The sequence below is a fragment of the Nycticebus coucang genome, chromosome 1, assembly GCF_027406575.1.
Source record: "Nycticebus coucang isolate mNycCou1 chromosome 1, mNycCou1.pri, whole genome shotgun sequence".
NCBI lineage: Eukaryota > Metazoa > Chordata > Mammalia > Primates > Lorisidae > Nycticebus > Nycticebus coucang.
This window is the reverse complement of record NC_069780.1, coordinates 152,105,204-152,122,517: the sequence shown is the minus strand read 5'-3', so window position 1 is coordinate 152,122,517 and position 17,314 is coordinate 152,105,204. Positions and strand designations below refer to the sequence as shown.

The following is a 17,314-nucleotide window of genomic DNA, read 5'->3' as shown; positions in this document are numbered from 1 at the left end:
CCACCTTGAACCATTTCTTCTTGTTGCCATTATATACAGTTCCACTATCCCTTATCCAAAATTCCCAGGACCTGAAATATTTCAGGTGTCTAGTTTTTTTGGATTTTAGAATATTTGTATAGTATATAATTAGATATCTTGGGGATGGGACCCAAGTCTATAAATAAAATTCATTCATGCTTCACATATACCTCATATCCTGAAAGTAACTTTATACAATATAATTTTGTCCTTGAAAGTTTGTGTACATGGAACCATCAGAAAGCAAAAGTGTCCCCATCTCAGCCACTCATGTGGACAAACTGTGGTATCATGTTGGTGTTCAAAAAGTTTTGGGATTTGGAGCATTTAGGATTTCAGGTTTGGGTATTAGGGATGCTCGATCTATATTTCTCACTAAGTTTAGACATCTATATTGAAATCTTCATCATTTTATGGGTTGTATGTACAGATGTTCCTTGACTTACATCCTGATGAACCCATTGTGAATTGAAAATATATTTGTGCCTTTCCCTTGGACCTTAAGAGTCTAGTGCAGTGGTTCTCAACCTTCCTAATGCCGTGGCCCTTTAATACAGTTCCTGACCCACAGGTTGAGAACTGCTTGTCTAGTGGCCTTTCCTCTAATTTTGTTCAAGGTCTGCTCCCTAGAGAAGGCATAGGTTGAGATGTGACTGATAAGGCTTAACTTTTCTTCCTTGAATCCTTTGCATTTTAGTAGGAGCGAAAGATTGTGACTTAAGCTATAGTGGGAAGCTCAAAATGTGGAATAGTAATCATCAACTATAAGTGATGGTGTTGTAGTAGGGAAGGAAGGTTAGGGGTGTATATGGTTTCACAAAGGGTGGATAATCTACCCTTACTCTACCCTTCTCTGGGGTTTTGGGGTGGAGTGGATACAGTTTTTCTGAATTCATTGTTCAGTATTCATTACATTTCTGTATAAGTCAGTAGCCTTGGTCAGAAGTTTACCTCTCCTCTGTTTCCTGTAGCATAATTATCTCTCTGCTGGCCCCCTAATTTGGGAGAAGGCAGCTTTTCATTTTGTTTGGTGTGGACTTGATAGAAATTTAAATATTTTGAAAATGAGATACACATTTAGTCTTCTAAAGCATCTATCTTCCAAAGGCCCTATTAAAACTTCAGTGGCTTGCTAGTGTCAATGGAAAAGAAGCCACACTCTGTAAAATAATTTAAAGAGGTTTATGCTAAGCCAAATTTGAAGACCATGACAGGGAACCATGCTCAAGAAACCTTGAACAAGTGGACTCCTGGTGGTGAAGTTAGTTTGGTTTTATGCATTTTAGGGAGACAGGAATTACAGGTAAAGTCATAAATCAATATGTAGAAGGCATACATTGGTTTGGCCTGAAAAGGTGGGACATCTTATAGCAGAGACTTACAGGCTATAGGTGGGTTTAAAGATTGTTTAGCTGACCATTTAGCTGAAAGAGTTAGGCTTAGTCTATTAGACCAGGAGTCAGCAAAAACGAATGATTGAATTAAGAGTCTGTTAACCAGACACAAACTACAAGACATATGCCCAGATCCAGTAGTTTGTTGTGTATCCTGAGGACCTGCAGGTACATCTCGGATGGCCTTAGGCCTGGTAATGAGTCACAAAGAGCATCTCTGAGGAAAGAGGGGGACATGATAAGGCCTGTCTGATTTCCTTTCCCATGGCTAGCAACTCAGTTTTAGGGGATCCCCTTGGCCAAGAGGGGGTCCAGCGAATCAGCCGTGGGGGATGGGGGCGCTTACGTTTTTTTTTTAGTTCCCACCAGTATCTGCTTTAAGTTTATGGTGAGATTTAGGTTACCCCACCCCATCGGGTAACTGTGAACCTAGTACATTGTAAAAATTAGTGCAGGAAGGACTCACAGGACCTGAGCCTGGGCGCCTGGGGGTTGTGAGCGGCGGGAGCCACGATGAAGCTGCTTCCGCCCGCCTCCCGAGCTCGGAGCCGGGTTCCCAGCGGCAGCCCTGACCCAGAGGTCCTTCCCCTCTCCCCGCCTAGCCTCGAGAACCTTCCCGGGCGGCGCGCCAGGTAAGACAGGCGACCCGGGTTGGGCTGAGCAGCAACGAGGGTGGTTCCGGCCCCCGGGTCTGCATCTGGCTGCGCTCAGGTGAGTGGCGCTGCGGGGCGGGACTCGGGGGGGGGCTTTCCTTGCGCCCTCTCTTTAGAAGAGTAGTAGTTCCTGTTCTTTTCGGATCACATAAGCTACAGATCCAAGTTTTACTATAACTTTTGGGGGGCTTTATTAACCTTTCTGAAATCTATTAACAGATCTACCCAAAGTTTCCAGGAACCAGATTAAGACCCCCTGATCTAGGGCCTGAGGAATCCCATGCCAAGAGAGGATGGGGGACAAGAGGGTCAGCATGTAGGGACACTAACACAGGACACCGAACGTTGATGTGAGCAAATGACATTAGTCCCCGAGTTTGAGGGCTGACAATTCAGGTAAATTCCTTAGATGTTCACCTAATGATTCTATTAATTGTTTTGCTGTAATTTAGGGGGTGATTATCAAATCATTAAAGTGGAGTATCTGGGATTTAGTTTTTTGTGGGGAATTCCTTGAAGGAACTTTCTGCCTCCGTCAGTTTAGTGTCTTCGGATTTGGAAGTCTTGTGCTTTTCTGGTTCTTTTTTAACCACTCAGAAACATTTTTTTCTCTTTCTGAAACATTTTTTCTCTTTATTATCCCACAGTCTTGGGTATATCCATTTTAACGTGAGTTTTGTTTTAGTTTTGGGATGGGATATTGTCAACATTTTGATGGGACAGTTTTGGGATGGGATATTGCCAACAATTTTTATCACCATTAAGCACTTTCACATAATTAAAAAAATTTTTTTGACAGGAAAAATTAACTTTAATAATGCAAACTATTTTACTAAATATATTCAAAAGTATCATTTCATATGTAATCAACAAAAATTATTAATAAGGTATTTCACAGGCTTCTTTTCATTAAGTCTTAACAATCTGGTGTACATTTTATTCTTACAGCACATCTCATAGTTTAAAAATTTGTATGTAGTATTTTAGCAGGAGGAGTTTTTTTTTTTTTTTTAATTGTTGGGGATTCATTGAGGGTACAATAAGCCAGGTTACACTGATTGCATTTGTTAGGTAAAGGCCCTCTTGCAATCATGTCTTGCCCCCAGAAGGTGTGGCACGCACCAAGGCCCCGCCCCCCTCCCTCCTTCCCTCTCTCTGCTTTTCCTCCCCCCCATACCCTTAATTGTCATTAATTGTCCTCATATCAAAATTGAGGACATAGGATTCATGCTTCTCCATTCTTGTGATGCTTTACTAAGAATAATGTCTTCCACTTCCATCCAGGTTAATAGGAAGGACGTAAAGTCTCCATTTTTTTTAATAGCTGAATAGTATGCAGGAGGAGTTCTTGTAGAACAAAGTAAGCATGATACTATTTATAATAAATACTGGTTGGAGTAACCTTGACACTGGCTTTTTTTCTTCTACTTGTGTAGTGTCTAGTATAGCAATGATCTGCTTTAGGTCTTGGGTTGCTTCTGTGGAAGGAAGATAATAACTTAAGCTGTTTTGGGGGTTCTTTTTTTTTGCAGGGGATGGGGAGTGCACATCTCCATTGGTAAAATTATACAGTCCATGCAGTTACATAAAATATTCTCGAGAGCCAACCCTGTGTAAGAATGCAGGGCATCAGAGCTGAATGCTGGTGCTCAGGTCTTATTCTGGTATTGCATTAGCTGTTTTATCAATGTCAAATAGTTGATTCTTGAGAAGTCACCAACAACATTTCCATCTGTAGTGGCTGCATTCTCCCATAAATACAATTTTCCCTTGGGATATCACAGAGTATGAGTGAGTAATGCTTATTAACTCACCATTTTGGCATCTTATTATATATCTCATCTGTCAATTGTTTCCTCAGTCTTAGACTGTTCCACCACTGGAGATTTATTCATGATAATCCATGGATGCTAATGAGCTAAGGATATTCTGTTGCCAGTCAAATGTTACAATGCAAGGCCTGGGAATTTCATCCTAACATGCTTCTTCTTCAGCTGAAGTATTTTATTGGGGTAGTAGTCATTTGAGAAGGTGAAAAGTTTGGTGCCAATAATTTATTTCAGTTCTATAAATTCTAAAACAAAATGTTGTTGCTATGGTGCCACAAAGAAAATATTATCATTTGGAGTAGAATTTAGAAAGGATCAATGCCAAATAAATATGGTTTATCATAGTGTGAATACTATGTACAAACAGTTGCTAATCACTTACTTAAACTAAGTTGTAACAGACTTGTCATTTTCTCTTCTGCGTAGATAGTTCATTAGGAAAATGAACCTTAATCTAGTGAAATGACTCAGATTGACCAATGTTTGAATCCCATTACTAATTATGTAATCTTTGGCAGGTTAACATTTTTAATTTGAAGTAAAGTTTACATATAATAAAATGTGCAAGTCTTTAGGTATACAACTTAAGTTTTTACCTATGTGTACTCCTTACAACCATCACCCAAACCAAGATATGGAACATTTTTATCAGTTCCCTCCTGCTCTTTTCTAGTCTACTCCCTTGCCTGCAAGTAACCATTATTCTGATTTTTATCACCATAAATTAGATTTGCCTGTTCTTGAACTTCATATAAATGGAATCATAGAGTACACCCTTTTTTGTTTCTGGCTGCTATTATTCAACATATTTTTTTCTTCTACTTGTGTGGTACCTAGCATAGCAATGATCTACTTTAGGTCTTGATTTGCTTATGTGAAAAGGAAGACAAAGACTAATTTTTTTTTTTTTTGCAGAGGGTGGGGAGTGCACAGCTCCATTAGTAAAATTACGCAGTCCATGTAGTTATATAAAATATTCTTTTTTTTTTTTTTTTGGTAGAGACAGAGTCTCACTTTATGGCTCTCCGTAGAGTGCCATGGCGTCACACAGCTCAAAGCAACCTCCAACTCCTGGGCTTAGGCGATTCTCTTGCCTCAGCCTCCTGAGTAGCTAGGACTACAGGCGCCCGCCACAACGCCCGGCTATGTTTTTTTGTTGCAGTTTGGCCGGGGCCGGGTTTGAACCCGCCACCTTCGGTATATGGGGCTGGCGCCCTGCTCACTGAGCCACAGGCGCTGCCCCATATAAAATATTCTTGAGAGGCAACAGTGTTTAACAATGCAGGGTATCATAGCTGAATGCTGGTGTACTTGTATTTTAATGTTGAGGTCTTATTCATATTTTGTGTATCAGTAGCTCATTTTTCTTGTGTGGTATTCTGGTTTTGGAATATACTGCAAATTGTTTTGCAGTCTTGTGTTAATGGGAATTTGGATTATTTTCAGTTTTTGACTATTATGACTAAAACTGTGGATATTCTTCTATGAGTCTTTTGGTCAACATAAACACTGAGTTTTCTTGGGCATATACCTAGGAGTGGAATTGCTGGATAACAGGGTTTAACTTTCTTAAGTTAAAGAAAAGAATTTTCTTTAACGGCCAAAGAATTTTCCAGAATGGTTGTACCATTCAATATTATAAAAGTGTTCCATTTATTCTATATTCTCACTATTACTTGGTATTGCTGGTATTTTTAATTCTAGCCATTTACTGTGGTTTCAGTTTATGTCTTCCTGATAATATACTGATGTTGGACACCTTTTCATATGCTTATTGGCCCTTTCTTTCTTCACCTGTTTACATGGCTGCCCAGTCACAGTCTTGCAAACACTATAGCTGAGAGTAGTAAAAAAGGGGTGGAAAAAAGATGGACTTAAAGAATGGGGTGCTAACTTACTACTCAGTGGTGATCCCAAGAATTTTGAAAATAGTGTATCTTTAGGCTAAGTTGCAGTCTTTTGGGTCACTGATTATATCTTTAGGGTGACACTTGCTGCTCTTACAAACCCTAAAGCTTCAGTGGCTCAATACAATAAAGGTATGTTTTTTGCTAACCTGACTATCCTAGGGGTAGTGTTCTTGGTAGATAAATGGCCTCCTTGGCAGTTATGTAAGAATCCAGACTTCTTCCACCCTGTGACTCTGCAGTCTTTGGCTTCCAAGATCTTTTATGCTTCTCTTCAAGCCAGAGAAAGGGAAACAGGAGTAGGAGAGAGAAGAGGAATCTGTGGAAAATTTTTATGGGGCAGAGAAGGAAATAGCATATATATCTTTTCTCACACTCCGTTGTTGAGAACTTGGTCACATCTAATTGTAAGGAAGACTGAGATGTAGACTTCTCTGTGTGCTCATAAAGCCGTCTCTGCCAATACTGATTGAAGGGCACGTTCTCCAGAATGGTCAATGGATTTCTATACTAAACTGAGTCAGGACAAAAACCTGCTTCAAATAACAAAGAATCTATGTAAATTGTAAGAGTTCTTACATATGATATCTTTCCATTCTCTGTTTCTTGCTGCATTTTAAATATGCTGCAGGAACTGGAGAATGACCATAGCAGTATAGATAATGATAACCTAATAAATCCATTCTATGCTGGCTTAAAATGGTTGGGAGAAAATGCTTCTCCATTCATCACTATTTTCAAATCTAATATCTGATATTTTTAAAATAAATGCAATTTAGAATAAAGTAATAAAATTACTTTGTCTTTCATTAATATTTCAGGACTAAGGACTTTAAAATTTTTAAGAAGTTTTTAAGTAGCTTTTAGTGTCTTTTTAGAAAACTTCCACAAAAACTGCTCATGGGGCAAAACAAAGCAGTTTCTTTATATGTTCCCTTTGAGCTACTAAGATACTCCCAGTGTACTGGGGTTGCCAAGTCATAATACTGTTCTCTTGTAATTAAAATCTCTGTTAATAAGAGAGAGACTTCCTTGAATCATTTAAACCCTGGGTCAGCAGTCTTTCTAGCTCTTAAGTGTCCAGTGTGCATCATTGTTGAAGGAGGAGAAGAAGAAGAAAAGGAAGAGAAAGAAAGTGATCATGAGCTGAGAGGTACAATTTTTATGTCTTGTAATTACGTGTCCCTGTGTTGTCTGGGCTTTCTTTTGGTAAATCATTGCTCTAGAGCAGTTCAGTAAAAATTTATATAAGGTAATGTGAGCCATATATTAAATCAATATATCTCAAATACTATAATTAAACATGTAATTGACATAAGAATTATTGAGGTATTCTAAATTTTGTACTAAGTCTTTGAAATGCAGTGCATATTTTATACTTAAATCTCAATTTGGGTGCTGTTATTAGAAATACTTCGTCTGTATTTAAATCTTATATAGTGTATAGTTATAAAGTAGAATCACATACCTAAATTGTCTAAACATACTTGAAAGTTTTCCAATAGCTCAGTAAAGTATTTTTTAATTTATATTAAGTATATAAAATTAAAACTCAGCACTAGCCTCATTTTGAGTGCTTAATAGCCACATATGACTAGTGACTACCATATTGATAGTACAACTCAGGAATCTAGACTGAATTTGGACTATGAGCTCTAGAAAGCCAGGGACTTCTGACTGACATTGAGAAAGTGCTCAAAAAATATTTGCAGGTTGAAAATATTATGAAACACAATTTAAAAATGTCTACAATAGGCAGAGTTGAAAGTGAGTCTGTCTTCTCTTTTTCATTATCCCTCTTTTCTTTTTTCACATATTCCTCCTTTCTAACACTCCCCTTAGCCTTGTGTTATTCTAATGTGTATCCCAGCTCAAGAACCAGTAAGTAGTCTTACTTCAGATAAAGATAGTGTGTATATGTATATTAACACATCTTTGTTTTCTATTTTCTTGCAATCTGTTTAGTTATTATCTGTTGTTTTAGTTATTATCTATTTTCATTATGAAAATGAATTCAGAAAACAACATTTTCATTATCTGACCTTTTCTGTGAGTTAGAAATCTGGGCCTAGTTGGGCGGTGCCTGTGGCTCAGTGAGTAGGGTGCCGGCCCCATATACCAAGGGTGGCAGGTTCAAAACCAGCCCCGGCCAAACTGCAACAAAAAAATAGCCGGGCGTTGTGGCAGGCACCTGTAGTCCCAGCTGCTCGGGAGGCTGAGGCAAGAGAATCACGTAAGCCCAAGAGCTGGAGGTTGCTGTGAGCCGTATGATGCCACGGCACTCTACCAAGGGCAGTAAAGTGAGACTCTGTCTCTACAAAAAAAAAAAAAAAAGAAATCTGGGCCTGGCTTAGCTGGGTCTTCTGATTCTGGAGCTCTCACAGAGGCTATAATCAAAATGTTGGCTAGAATGCAGTGATCTCAGGGCTTGACTGGGAGAGGCTCTGCTTTCTAAGCTCACTCAGGTTGTTGTTGGCAGGGTTAAGTTCCTCGTGGGTTACTGGTCTTAGTTTCTCGTGAGCTATTGACCAAAGACTGCCCTGAGTTCCTTGCCATATGTGCCCCTCCATAGTGCAGTTTATAATGTGGCAGCTGCTTCATCAAAGGGGACAAGTAAGAGGGCTAGAGAGTGTGAGAAAGACCAATCACAGTTTCATAACCTGATCTCAGAAGTAATATCCCATTACTTTTGCTGTTTGTTAGAAGTGAGTCACTCATTTGAAACCACACTCAAGAAAGAACATTATGTAAGAGTATGAATTGGGAGATTTTTTTTTATATTTAGTTTTTTGAAGAGAAGCAAAGAGAGAGAGGTTTATTTTTTTTGAGGTTTATTAATTTATCAGAAAAGGAGAATGTCAGACTCCCACCTTAAAGTACCATTGTCTTCCCCATAGGCAGAAATACAGAGCTTTTAAAGGGGAGATTTTCAGCTTTACACTACTGCTATTTAACTATAGTTGATGGTTCTAATCCAGCCCGTCTCTAGCCAAGGCAGCCTTGTGACCTTTGCCAGACAATTCCATTGAGCCATCTCCTGTGGCACAAAGAACACAAGACACTTCCCTGCCCCTCTGATTTCTGGCCTCAGGCAGGGATACAGTTTTAGTTCTTGAAAAGGATGAGGGGATTTTAAAGAGACAGAAAACATTTTTACCCTTTCCAGAACATTCCCTGTGTTACATATTCCCCACTGTCAATTTTACCCTTCCATAGTTATGGGAGGAGGGGTGATGTGATATTCAGCTACTTGCTGCTGAACTGGGGCAGTGTTTTAGATGGAAGGTTTGTGCTTATTCATGTCATTGTATAGCTTTACAAAAACAAGAAAGCAGTGGATTACTGAGTGAAAATAGGGCATACTCTCCAAATACAACTGTGAGGATTGAAAAGTTGAAGTGGAGGAGGATACCTGATAAGAGAGATTCTACCAACTTGTTATTTAAGACACCAGTAGGACTGTGGGTCCTTCCTGTCGCCTTGCACACAATGTCTGATACAGGTCTGGGTTAGAAAGAAACACAGTACTTATGAGTACAGTTGCATTCTGTAGATGATCCAGCTTCTGTAAATTCAGAAATCATATACAAGAATACTTGTACCAAACAAGATTTAGGATAGCAAACCCAGCAGCAAGACAAATCAGCAGAAGTGGTGATAGCCCAGGAAATCCTTACTAAGGAGTTGTCTTTTCATCCTATAGACAAAAATAAATAAATAACCAATGAAAGGTTAGCGAAAATATCAACATTTTCATTTTTCCTTCTTAAATAAATACTTTAGATCATCTAAAGCCTGGCCCATCCACTGGGGGCATGGGTCCTCTTCTTCATGGGACACTTCTTTTCTCTGGTATGATGGACCCAAGGTTTTTATTCCTGATAGTTTCAATGAGGTGTGGCAACTGCTTCATCAAAGAGGCACTTCAAAAGGTACCTTCCACTTCTCTGCTTCCAGCAGGAGTGGGGACCTAAAAGAGGCAAACTCATGCATAGTGCTTAGTATCCGATCCCCTCATTCAACATACTTATTTACTCCATTTTCTTCACTTTTGGTTATATTACCATACTTAACTCAGGGTGCTACGAAGGGTCTCCCATAAACTACTGCTTAGGAACTTAACTTAAACCTGCTTCTACCCTTATCCAGAAGATAGCAGGCAGCAACACCTTATCCCACTTTAGATGGGTTTCCTGCATCAAATCCAGGATGCATGTAAATTCCATTCTAGATGTAGGGCTTTGCTTACTTGCTGTGTTACCTCTGATACAAAAGGGGGTCCTTATCACTCTGTATGGAGGAAAGGAGCCTACAAACATCTTGATGAATTGTGAGATCATTGAATCCACCTTGTCCATCACCTTGGAGAAGAAGTTCACTGGGGGTCCACTCCCAAGAAGCTCATGGGTGACCGCAGGACATTGTGCAGCAGATCCAGATACAGCCAGTGCTGCAATGATGTGCAGGACTGCTGGGGCCTGAATTTCAAAGTGAACTGCTGCAAGGTCAGTCTCCTGTATGCTACACCAGGCCCTGGTATTCATTCAGCAGAGATTGGTGGTGCCCCAGAGGTGAGCTTCTACCCACTGGGTCTTGCTGTTACCTTGCCCTTCCCTTGCTCCCTGCATAGCTCATGGAGCACCATGTATAGCTGATGCCAGGGGGCTGGGCAGTAGCTAAGGGCCCTTGAACTGCTTGTGCCCGTGTGGCTCAGCACCAATTGCGTTTCCACTGTCAGTTTCATCCAGAGGTCCTATAGGAATATTTGGATTGGAGCTACTAGTGACGCAAGGTGCCCTGGGAGCTGTCTTTCATTGTCTGAGTCCTGGACTTTGGGGAAAAAAAAAAAGCATTTGCTCTCCTAGGAGTTTCTTGTTAACTGGAACCCTGTTTTAAGAAGTGCTCTTTCCAATGTCCTTCCTTTTTATAGAAAGCACACTGATTGAACATAAATTGCCCTGTCCTGGCTTTGGGGGCCCTCTGGCCAAATTGAGTTCCCTGCCAGGTCTTAGAAGGAGAGACTGTTCTATTCCTGAGTCATAACCCAGTTGGAGTGGGACTGAAAAATTAGTTTCCGTTACCTTCCCTGACCCCTCTCATAGTGCCAGGATGGTGGTGGTGGCAATTGCCCTGGGCCAGGGTGTATGTAGCAGGAAGGCACTGCTTCCTGGGCTGAATGTGGGCCTCTAGTAGGGGTCCCGTCCGTGGGAGTTCAAACATGACTGAGTCCGTGGCACCTTCCCTCAGTTGCAGCAGACATTGAGACTGCTCTCCTGGAGAGCCTGGTGGCTGCCTGTGCCTCCCCCACCACATCATGAGCACACCAGGGTGGTCAGGTGGCATATGTTCTTTCCCTGCTCTCCTCCATTCCCCCTCACCTTGTGCCATTCAGCAGTGAGCTCTGTGTGCTGATCTCCCCTTCCACCTGGTTCACTCTTGGGGCCTGGCCTCGGCAGGCTGTGTAGTTCCAGTAGGGAGGGAAGGAAAGGAAAACTCTTCCATTAGTGTGCTCAGTGACTGCCACATTGGGGTTCCCAACAGTGTGAGCTCCAGAGCAGCGGAGCCTACTGTTGCTTCCCCGGCTGGTGGGGAGATGGTAAAGGGCTCTTGCAATCTAACTTGGTTAATTCCTCCTAATTTTATCACATAGCCTTTTGGCCTCTTTATTAATGCATTGCATGAAAGATTGTACATATAGGATCTTGTCCCATTTACCTGACTTTTGACAAAATAATTACTCTTGTAAGATAGTGTAATAATTTAATCTTCCATTCTATAATCACTTTGCTTCACACTCCAGCATATACATTGTACCATATAGCACCATTCTCCTTTAGACAGAGACTTATAGCTATAAGTTGTCCATTCAGCCAAGATTCCCCCCAAAGGGCTTTCAGATGGAACAGAAATGGACTCCCATGTTGAAACAAAGCCCATGAATAATAAATACAGACACTACAGGGAATTCCCAGCACAAATGATCTCAAGTGGCAAGGCCTACCAGATGGGAAACACAAAACAAGAACCAAATTCTCTCAAGTGAGAACCAACATATCCTAATCTAAAGGGGAACGAATTCCCCAGGTCCCCTGGAAACTGCACAAATGAACTCCAAGTCCAACTAGTTCCACTCATTGTCCTGACTTCCACTCCAAATAGTGTCTCCAAACGAATCCAAAGAGAAGGTCTGAAAACCTCCCTCAAATGAGTGGAATCAAGGGTCTCATTGTGCACACTGAAGAACTTACTAAAACAAATAGCCAAAGATGTCCAGACACTTCTCAGATTCATTTCCTTTTCCTCAACAAGTTTCAGGTTGGTCAGAGCTGCCTCCAATTCAGAGAAGAGAGAGATGGGCATTCCTCAAGCTAATCAGGCTCTGTCAGCTGCTGCGGGTGGTCCCTCATTCTCTTATCCAAAAAGACAACATTGCTACCCATAGGTTGACCTGGACTGCTTCCCACCTCTTCCAGCAATTGCTGGGTTCTATTCCATTAATGGCAAATTCTGTTACTGAAAGTTCAGCACTTGTCCCCGAGGCTGCATCAGATCGAGGACAAGTGATTTGAGAAGGAAGAGCAGGTTTATTAATTTGCTGGCAAATGAAGAGAATGGCAGACTCCCATCTTGAAGTACCACTGTTTTCAGAGACATTTTAGAAGCTATCTACCACACAATGTAAATCATTACATGAATTATATACAATTTAGAATAAGAGAATGGGTGTGATCAGCCTAGGCAAGAGCTGGGCTGGAGCTGTGGTATGAGCAGGAGGACCACATGAGTCTAGGAGTCCAAGTGGTCCTCCATGTGCGGGGCACCTGTCAGAGGCTCACAACCAGCCCAGGAAGCAGCGTCTTCCTGCTACATGGATCCTAGCCCAATTGCCACCACCACCATCCTGGCACCATGAGAGGGGTCAGGAAAGGTGATTGGAACTAATTTTTCAGTCTCACTCCAACTGGGTTATGACTTAAGAATGGGAATAGTCTCTCCTAAGATACAGAGGGAACTCAATTTGGCCAACGGGCACCCATGGTCTGGATAAGGCAATTTATGTTTAATCAGTGTGCTTTCTATAAAAAGGAAGGACATTGGAAAGAGCACTGTTTAAAACTGCAAAGGGTTACCAAAGGGTAACAAGAAACCTCCATGAGAGCAAATTTTTTTTCAAACTCCAGGACTCAGACAGGGCCCTGGGTACCCGGCCTCACTAATAGCTCCAGCTTTTTTAGAGATGGGGTCTTGATATGTTGCCCAGGCTGGTCTTGAACTCCTGGATTCAAGTGTTCCTCCTGCCATGACCTTCCAAAGTTCTGGGATTCCAGGCAGTAGCCACAATGACTAGCTCTATTTCACATCTTTTGAATGTAATAATATGGCAGCTTTAAAAATTCATCTTGAATTTGATAGTCCTCATCTTATTGGAGTAGCTGGAAGTTTCATCTCAGTCATTACTGGGGATCAGCTTTATCCTGACACATACACTCATGGCTGTGCTGAGGTTTGGGGGACACAAGCACCACCAAAGCTCTGGGAAACCCTTTAGTTAGTGGTTACCTGTCCACATTGCTTAGGGCTGAGATAGATGTGATGCATTCAGCCTCCATGGGCAATGCCTTCAGGGCTGGTAGCCTTGCTGCTACTGTGCCATACTGGGGAAGGGAGTCTTTGCCAAGGCTGAGAGTTCTTATTCTCAAGGCCTGGTCACCCTATGTGTACCCTATAACCATCCTCTTTGGGGCAGAAGGCTGAGAAGGGCACAGCCACCAGATTACTGGAACCTACAAATCCTTGACCTATCCCCAGTCTGGGGTTATATAGAGTTTTTTCCTTCTTACTCTCTGCTGCCCTTTTTTTCCATTTCCTGAGGTACCTCTTTTAGCCTAGGCTATCTCCAAAGACAGAAAGAATCATTGACTTTCCAGTCTGTGTGCATGTCTGAGTCAAAGAAATAAGCTTCTTGCTTATAATAGAGAAGATTGGAAAAATAAGAGAGTGGAAGGTTAATTAATATCTCAAAAGTATCCTGTTGGGCAAGGTATAAAGGAGAAAATCTCTTTGACATCATTAAATATTGTTATTGCTCTAAGATATTAATAAACTCTTCCTCTGAAATTTTTCTTTCCTTGGTTATAAGATTTCTGAAGGATGATTTACATTCACACCCTCCCATTTCTGCCCAACTTAAAACTTGTCAGTGAAAGTTCTAATTGTTTTTGCAAACACCCCTTTTCTATTTACTCTCAGCTTGTGTTGCTTTAATTACCACTCCCCATAACTGAGATGATGTTTCTTCAAGCAAAGACCATAGGACCTATAGAATTTAGAATCCTTACCCTAACTCTTCACTTCCAGTTACTGACAGATTTCTTTATTTTTTAATTTTTATTTTTTGAGACAGAGTCTCACTATGTCGCCCTCGGTAGAGTGCCGTGGCATCACAGCTCACAGAAATCTCCAATTCTTGGGCTTAAGCGATTCTCTTGCCTCAGCCTCCCAAGTGGCTGGGACCACAGGTGCCTGCCACAATGCCCGGCTATTTTTTGGTTGTTGTTGTCATTGTTGTCTAGCTGTCCTGGGCCGGGTTCGAACCCGCCACCCTTGGTATATATGGCTAGAACTGTAACCACTGTGCCATGGCACCAAGCCTGACAGATTCTTTTTAAAAAAGGGAAAGACTTCATCTTCCTCAAGAACTACCCATCCTCCTTTTAGCTGCCCCTACCCCTGGTACCCTGTGATTTTATTTTTGTTTTAGAAATCCAAATCTTATTGAGTGAGGACTGCAAAGGATATTTTTTTAAAAAACAGGTAAATACAAACCTACTAAATGCAGAATACAAATGTCTACATATAATAACTAAGAAAATGCCATGAAGGCTACGTTGAACAGTTTGATGAGAGTATTTCAGATTGTATATGAAACCAGCACATTGTACCCCTTGATTGCACTAATGTACACAGCTATGATCTAGCAATAAATAATAAAATAAAATAAAATAAAAAGAATTTCAATCAAAATAATTGTAAATTTAAAAAAGATAATTTACAGAATGAAACATTCATTTTCTAAATGGATGCAACCTTTTGTAATCAGTCAAGTGAAATAGATTTTCTTTTTTTTAACCATTGAAACATCCAAACCCTGTACTTTTGTAATACTTCTATTACTTTATATGCTGGAAAGATTTTTTTCCATAAATGTTAACTAGTAAGAAATTTCTTCTCCAAATTTTTTTTTTTTTTTGCATTTTTTGGCTGGGGCTGGGCCTGAACCCACCACCTCCAGCATATGGGGCTGGCACCCTACTCCTTTGAGCCACAGGTGCTGCCCTCCAAAAATATTTTTTGTATTTAAAAATTGTGCACCAAGTGTTTAATAGAGCAACCCATTTAACTAAATGGTCCTAGAACCATTTGGAGGGGGTCATGGGTTCTCTAAATCCCCCAATTCGATTAAGTTCCCAGTACTTTCCAAGGGGCATGCAAGGTCCACTATCAATGTGTCCATTTCTAGGCGGAAATAACTATTTCTGACAAAATGATGTGAGAGTGTAGGGGATTCCATCTGTGAGTATGGAAAAAAATGTGTTTGCATCCTTGTGTGCAGTGACTTTGAAATATTCCCTAATTGAGCACGGGACAAAAAAACACAGGGGGGCCTACCTTGCAAGAGGTGCATACCTAACGGGAGAGGAGGAATAGAGGGAGGGGTCTGATGTGACTAGAGGGGGAAGTCCAGGAATCATGGAAACTATTTGACAGTAGAGCCAAAGGAATACCAATTTCAAGTGTGAATTTCAGGTGTGGGTCACCAGCAGTTTAGTTGTCTTATTTATTTTTATCTTAGGATTTAAAAAATGAACTAAAATATATACAAGCATTAGTTTAGAAAATAGAAAGTTCTATTAGACTTGTTAACCAAAAAAAGCTTTATCCAAGTACTTAGCTCCGTGCCCACCTGCACCACTTCAAGCATGACTCACTTCATAGTTACTGAGACAGGGAATGTCACAAGAAGATGGATTTTTTTTTTTTCTCTCTCTCTCTTTTTTTTTTTATTGTTGGGGATTCATTGAGGGTACAATAAGCCAGGTTACACTGATTGCAATTTTTAGGTAAAGTCCCTCTTGCAATCATGTCTTGCCCCCATAAAGTGTGACACACAGAATAGTGAGTTCCCCTGTTTCTAGAGTACCATTTAGAAAGTTGTTCTTTCCAGTGAATTATCCTTCCAGAGTGGCTTGTGGATGCTTCTGTTTCTTTCTTTGAGACCGGCAGTTGTTCTTAATTTTCATCTGATTTATGAGGTTCAGTCATCCAGCATGTGAGCCTCTTGAATAGCTCATGATGTGTTCACTCCTACGGCTTGGCAGAAGCGTCTTATACACTTGTTAAACTGTCCTCCACTTTTACCCAGACTGTTCTCATTCTATGGAGCCACGTGTTCCTCTTCTTCTGAAAGTGTGTTTAGGAACCATGACTCTATGAAGGCTTGTACTAGCTCACTTAAATTTGTTAGTAAGTTCATATCACAGTCTGTCGAGACTGTGAGCCTTCCCCGAGGACTGTGTGGTACCAGCACAGGAACTTAATCCTGGGTGCTAGTTGATTGTGCCGGGATTCCCTTGGTGATTATGTTCATGCTACGTTTTGCTCACTGCCATGGGCTTACCTCTTATCCTTTGTGTCAGGAGAGAACATGGAGGGAGAGGTCTGATGTGACTAGAGGGGGAGGTCCAGGAATCACAGAAACTATTTGACAGTAGAGACAAAAAAATACAAACCGCAATCGTGAATTTCAGGTATGATTGGCATGTGTATTTGGGAAAGAACTTCTTGGATGATGATTGCTGTTATTACCCTTGTTATAAACCAGACCTGTAGACAGGCCTGGCTATATAATTTGTGAAGCTTATTGCAAAATGTGTGGCCTTTTATTCAAAAACTATTAAGACTTTAAAGACAGAAATAATAAGGCATTAGACCAAATGCAGAGACCTTCTCAGTGTAAGGCCCGGGTGGTACAATTGCACAGGTTGCAAACCCTGTCTGTAGAAGATTAATAAATAAGACATAGATGATTGCAAGTGACCAAAATAAAAGATTTGTTTATTTAAAATCAAAAACTCCAAATCCCAGTGCATTCCCATTATAAATTACAGATTGTAATGTTAGGCCAAATCTTCTTGGGCTCATGGGTTGGATATGCAGAGAACTGACCCTATTTTCAGTATTTCAGAAATTTTCAACTGGAGTGTGTGCTATCTCTGAGAGTGGGAGGGAGTTGGATTTTTATGTTGATAAAAAGTGAGAGTGTATTTTTAAAAGTTGAGAAATACGGTGCAGGTGATATACAAATTTGAATATGAGAGATTGCCATAAGATGTGCAAGACACAGAGAATGGTCTATTTATTTATTCAACAAATATTTATGGAATGCCTAATATAGTCCCAAAGGCCAGGCTGCGCAGAAACATGGCAGACTTTCTCTTGTATCATGAGAA

The 17,314-nt window shown here is 40.7% G+C and overlaps 1 protein-coding gene across 1 annotated transcript in view; it reads left to right on the top strand.

The window, feature by feature from the left end:
* Positions 1–2,084: 2,084 nt before the first annotated feature.
* Positions 2,085–17,314, top strand: part of IL31RA (interleukin 31 receptor A) — an 84,531-nt gene continuing 69,301 nt past the window's right edge. The window contains exon 1 of the mRNA XM_053590420.1: positions 2,085–2,126. The gene's annotated coding sequence lies outside the window, so the exon portion shown is untranslated. The remainder of the gene's footprint in view (positions 2,127–17,314) is intronic.